This window comes from Besnoitia besnoiti, assembly GCF_002563875.1.
Source record: "Besnoitia besnoiti strain Bb-Ger1 chromosome Unknown contig00015, whole genome shotgun sequence".
Taxonomy (NCBI): domain Eukaryota; phylum Apicomplexa; class Conoidasida; order Eucoccidiorida; family Sarcocystidae; genus Besnoitia; species Besnoitia besnoiti.
The window spans coordinates 1,062,251-1,068,250 of NW_021703917.1; positions in this window are offsets into that span (position 1 = coordinate 1,062,251).

Consider the following 6,000-nt stretch of genomic DNA (forward strand, 5'->3'; position numbering starts at 1 on the left):
GCTACACCACTGGCGGCACAAACCTCGCAGCTTCAAAGTGACGGCGTAATCGAAGCTGTGTTGGTGCTGCGTTGTCGGTGCGACATGGTTTGGACCATGTTGTGCTCCACAAGGATGAACTGTCGCCACACATTCTCTTCTTCCCTGTAGCAGCCGATGAGTTGACTGCGGGACGGGCGCGTCGGTGGCCGTTGTGGCACATACCCTCCGCTCTCACGGCTGCCTCCGGTGCACAAGCGCAAGAAGCTGCCGGCGGGTACGAGTAGTGCAGTACGCTCACGTGTCTGGAGTCAATCCTGGAATGAGTTTATGGTGTACGTAAACGTCTAGACGGAATGTTTAGAAGCAGTCGTAGCCAGTTATACCCTCACGCAGCTGCGTGGCCTGTGCAGAAGTTGACGCTGACAAGGATGTGTAAATCGCAGCACAGGGCCGCCAGGTCTGCATTTGTGTACCTGTCACATGCTTTTTCGCGGTGCCACTCTCATTTTCTCTGTGTGTACGCGTATTATTCGACAAGGCGGTCTCTATACGTAGGGAGACCCGCCAGGGTAGGTGGAGTCTATGCAAATCCGGCTTCTCCTGGAACTCCGCATGTTCTACAGAACTCAATTCTTACCGGTGGTGTTAGTAGGAGATCCGCAGCAGTCAGTGGATCTCTGCCTGCCCGGAAACGGACATGGAGCATTCGATTCGGACGTGTTCTCGAGGGTTATGGAACAGATCGTTCTTCCTGTTGCGTGTCTGTATCACTTCGATATATTTCTGTAAGCCCACTTTCCCACGACAGAATTCCTCGTCCAACGGTAAATCAGAGGTGCAGATCAGCACTATTCAATTGGTCAAACCCGGAAACTGTTTGTTGGCAGGAAGACGATGGAGACGCTGCTGTAATCCGGCATGTTACTACGCGAGCCGCGTCGTGTGACCTCGCGTGTGCTAACCGAACGCTGCCACCACCACGTTGACGGTTGCTCACGAGCTTTCAAGGCATGAAGCGGAGTTCGTGTTTCAGTGCTGTGACTCCGTAGCTGTGTGTACTGGTGGTCTCCGCTTTTCGTTCTCAAGCAACACATTTGGCATGGATGATTGTAGACCTCAGAGGCCGCTGAAAGCTGAGTGGGGTATTAAGCAATCCGTGGGAGAGCCTCGTGAAACACAGTGATTTGTGAAACACAGTGATTTTTGGCGTGACAACAGCCGAGCGCCTTGTCCCGTAGCGGCCGACCGGGGACACGCACCACTCTGCCGGGCATGTTAAGTTTATGGCAGCTGATGGAGCGGTACGGCTATGCGACATCTAATGCATACCTTACGACATCGGCCATGTACTTTCCTCAAGCGCGTTGAGTCTCTAGTTTGAGCGGGAAATCACCTTAGGTTTTGTTGGGCGTTATCGCGGAGCACGGAAGCAGCATATCGCAGCGCCAGTGAACTTGAATCTTCTGTCCGCCAGGCACCGGGGCATCCTGTCGAGAGCGCGCGGCCTGTTGGTGAAGCACCAGCCGCCATGTTCGCTCGGAGGGGGACTGAAACAGAAGCAGAGCCATGTCGTTCTTTCTGTTGAGAGCACATGCGTTGCAAAACAGCAGTGGTTTGTGAAAAATGGAGAGCTGGAGTCGCTAATTTGGCGAGCATGGTGTGCACGTTAGTCGTGCTGTTAGCCGTGTCGGGTCGTGCGTCACCGTTTCCTGCGCAAGATTGCCTGCAGCATCGTTGATTATGTGCCTCCGCCCGGCATCAGTTGTTTTGCGACATGTGTGCGGTACACCCCTACCTGTACAGAACATAACAGTCTCAAACAGAGCCGGCGTAGACGATGTTGTGGTGCTGCAATGTTGTCGGGTCGGCAGGCCGTGGCCTATATGTGCCGAGAGGGAGGGATAGGCTGCCGGCACAGGCTCTGGCGTTTGCTGTGTGTGCACCCAGCAGCCGCAGTTGATTGTCCGGGTAGTGTGTCAGAACTGTGCTCTGGTGTGGTTGGTGGCCGTGGAAAGGCGAATTGCGGGGTTGACTTTGTCGATGTCAGGAGTGCAAATGCCCACTCCTTGGCGTCTTCCTGGCCAGTCAAATGCCGGGCTGACAAGGCGAATGACGGGGTCTTGCGGGAGAACGCCGCCGCGGTATCGAGAACGGTGCCCGCACATCTGCGTCATCGACGTCGGAGTGCCCCTCTGCCACCATTCGACACGGCCTGGATGCTCCACGTCCCACGGGCGAACGCGAAACAGGATAGCTATGGCCCGCTGAATCCACGACAACTGGTGCAATTGCGGTTCCGGTACGACAAATCAGTGCCGCTGAGAAAACCGTAAACAACATTTGTCTTATAGTGCGCCCTCGCTCCCCGCATTTACAGCAGCTAAGGGCCCACAATTCGGGGCTAATTCCCGGCGCGATATCGCAGTACGAGAGCCTCCATCTGTATCTTAAAATACTCCATTCAGGTGTACTTGGCCACGGTCGTGGATTTACTGAAACGAGCTGCGCAACGCTGGCTGCACAGCGGGACGCTGTCGAAATTGGAAAGGCGTGGCTTCTGTGAGGGCAACGACAGCGCGCCACAGTGTCGGAGGGACACGACTGCCCAGCAGAGTTTTGCCCTTCATACCGTACTGCAGCATTTGTTTCGTCGTCTCGCCATCACGAGAAGGCAACGCGCCCTTGCTTGACTGGTCTCGCGAGTGTTGTTACGTGTGGACGGGATTAGTCTCGTGATAGTGTCCTCGAGCCACGCACCCAGCAATGGAAACATGTCTCGGCACCTACCAGACAGACGAGTTCATAGGCCGGCCTACACACTTGATGCCTGGCGTTCCGTCTGCAAGGCGTTGCGTGCCCCAACGTTGTCACATCTTCCCCGCAAGGTAACCTGCAGCGTCCTGCCGCTCCACTGTGGTGAGGATGTGATACCGTCCCGGCCACCATTCGTGCTGGCAAGAAGGAACACGTCCACATTGTGGTGTGTATCGGCCCCGTGACTGACGGGCTGCCCACAGAACGTCGTAACTGTCTGTTAGTCGCGTCCAACTCCGCTACTGCTCTTCGTGTCGCGACAAGGAGAAACCCGGATGTGCTACTTGAAGATTGACGATGGTAACCGCTACCAGAAATGTACGGGATGCATCAGGGGCTAGCTGCATCTCGAGCTGGGTGGTCGCCCTGGTGTTGTTGTCTCCCCCTTCACAGCCCCATGGATAATCGAGAAGAGTGGCCGTTACCCTTAGTCTCTTAAGATCAACGGGTCACAACAGCCTTTCAGTATTACGTCACGCTCGAAACCCCCGCAGAACACACACGAAACAGAGATGGTGGCGTGCGATGCGGGGCTCGACGGAGGCATGAACACGCATTCGTGGGAGAGCCTGCTGCCGTGCGGCTGTGAACCGGCCGGTCCCTAGGGGGTCTTCTTCATGCTCCGCCACCGTTTGTTACGTGCTGTTCGCTCGACCTGCACGCTGGCGTTGTGATCCCCACGACAGGACACGGACAAGCCGCAGGCGCAGTAGCCTCTGCCGTCGTACTTCACAAGTATCGGCATTACCTCCCGGAGATAACGAAGGTATGTTATCAAGAGGAATCCAAAAAACAGATCTAAACTGTGGTACGGTTTTAGCAAAATCCTCAACAATGACTCTCCGTTCAATTTTTCGAGCAGGCGTATATATTTTAACTATAGCTGAAGGTGGGAGGGAAAAATACTCATGAGGAACGGCCACGCGAGCACAAGCATCTTCGGCATCTGTCTGATCCTCTCCCCGTTCAGGGTGAACCGAGGCTTGGTAGATGAAGTTCCCCTCAATGAGGCATGGTGAGTCCCAGCCAGAGCTGGGACGCCTTCGGGTCCGCTTGACGCAAATTCAGGAGCCCTTAAGCTCCAGGAGGCAGGCCTGAGGCTGTAGCGGACAGGCCTCCTGACGCACACTCGAGATTAGTCTTGCATTCCGTCAGCTTCACAGGATGCCCCGCTGTCAAGGCGTATGGCGTGCTGTCATCATATCCCACCCGACCACTCTTCCCAGAGTAGTCTCGCTTCCGTCGAATGCCAGTTTTTGTCGGCGGTGTCTGCCGGCATGAACGTATAGCAAGGATGACTGCAAAACGCTCATCGCATCTGTTTGCTATTTCTGTCATCTAGGGCAGGGTCATGCATGTAGGTGCTGTCAGTAACAGACGCTCTGGATCTCGTTCACACCTTACATAGCCTGCATGTGACGCCGGCGTGTGACGCCGACGTATTTCCGCTAGCAGGAATTCATCATCCAGGTTTTTGCTTAGCCAAAGTAGCACTGTCCCGGGAGCAGCAGCTGGCTGCAGCGGCTCCACGCTGTGTGAGGTGCGCACAGCCGACACCGTTCACGAGTGATCAAACGCAGGCCAACCGTGTGCTCCGCGGAGGTCTGTCAGTCACTCATGCTGGTGTGTGTAGCGTAGCAACATGCAAGGCTCGCGACCGAGGCGAGATGTGGCGGATTAGCTCTGTGGACGTGCAAGTGGCACTACAGTGTTTGGGAGGCGCCACGGGAGGGCGCCTGGTCGAATGCGTTCGTGCTTGCGTCGCGCGCTCTGCTACTCTGGAGGACTTCACCTGTCCTCCGCCGGTATGGGTTTCCCATGCTGCCCGTTCCAGTCTGGTCGGAAGGCTTGGTCGCATTGTGGGATTCTCTTGGTCAATGCGTTGTATGGTTGCTAGTTGGAAGATATCCCGAAGCAGCAAGATGCTAAAGTGTAGGGTGCGACAAAGCTGACCATCTCCGCTCGTTCTGCGAGGCGCTCTGCAGGGTGTTTCAGCGGCATGCATTTTTCACAAGCGTATAACGGCGCTGTAAGCCCTTCATAGACTGCCTCTTCGTGGCTGATGTGGAACGCAACAGCCTCGTATGTAGCATACCATCGCGTGGGGCTCGAACGTTTGATGTGTACCAACCTGGAGGCTCTGCGGACCGAATATGATTACTGCGTTGCCCAGATGACGGCGGCGGGCGAGTGGTGGTAGCGTCAAGAGGGAAGAGGTGTGCGCGCGCGTGGACAGTGGACTGGAGACGCCGCTCGGACGGAGCAGGCGCTCTGCCTCCAACTGTGAACGTGCCCGCCTCTGTATGAGCAGCAGCGAGCAGACGCAAGAAAACGCAGTCTGGAGAACAGTTGCATCCGTAACAACACAGGAGGGTCAAATCCAGTACCTGGGTCTGCGAGAGCTCTCGCCGTTATGCGTACCTCGTCACCGTGTCGCTTACAGTCCGTTGCTTGTTTGAGCTGCAGATTTGAGGTGGACACATCGCATCACGCGGTGTCCCGTCCGCCTGTGTCCGTTCTCAATGGATAAGCCAGCCGACTGTTCCAATGTTGTGGCGCGTCTGCCATACAGTGCATGAAAGCGGTGCGATGGAGATGGGGGCGAGATCAGTTGTCCGTGCCTCTGTTTTGAGGATCACCTTTGAACTGGAGCGCCTCTCTCACAGCCTGCTGCACGACCATAGCCCTTCAGGGATGCGAGCGCCATCAGGATCGCGCAGTCGCCGCAGTCCGAATGCTTAGCGGTACTTTCCGCCAGCGGCGACGCACAGAACCAGAGGAGACGCAGTTGCCCTGCTGCTCAGCAGAAGATGCGGGCATCAGGTACGCGGACCACGTTGCCACGCCGGAGGATGAACACGAGCGTAGCAGCAAATACCACTGATGTGTATATCGTACCGTGTGGGAGGAGAGGACTACTGAGCCAGAGCCGCAAACGGAGTCACCGCGCTCGAGCGCAGGGCGCTGTCATTGTTTGGCTGAAAACATGCGCCAAACTCCACTGCCGAATTATGGGAGAAGCGGTAACGCTTTGCATAGTTGAGGGGTGTGACTGCCCTGTCAGAGCTCCCAGAGGCTGGGAGCAAATGCATCACCACTGCATGGGCAGACGGCGACAGGTGCTACGACGGTATGCATTGTCCTGGCCTCTCGTGCTGTGGCGATAACTGTTTTCAGATGTTGGTCTCCTGCTGTTTGAGCCGC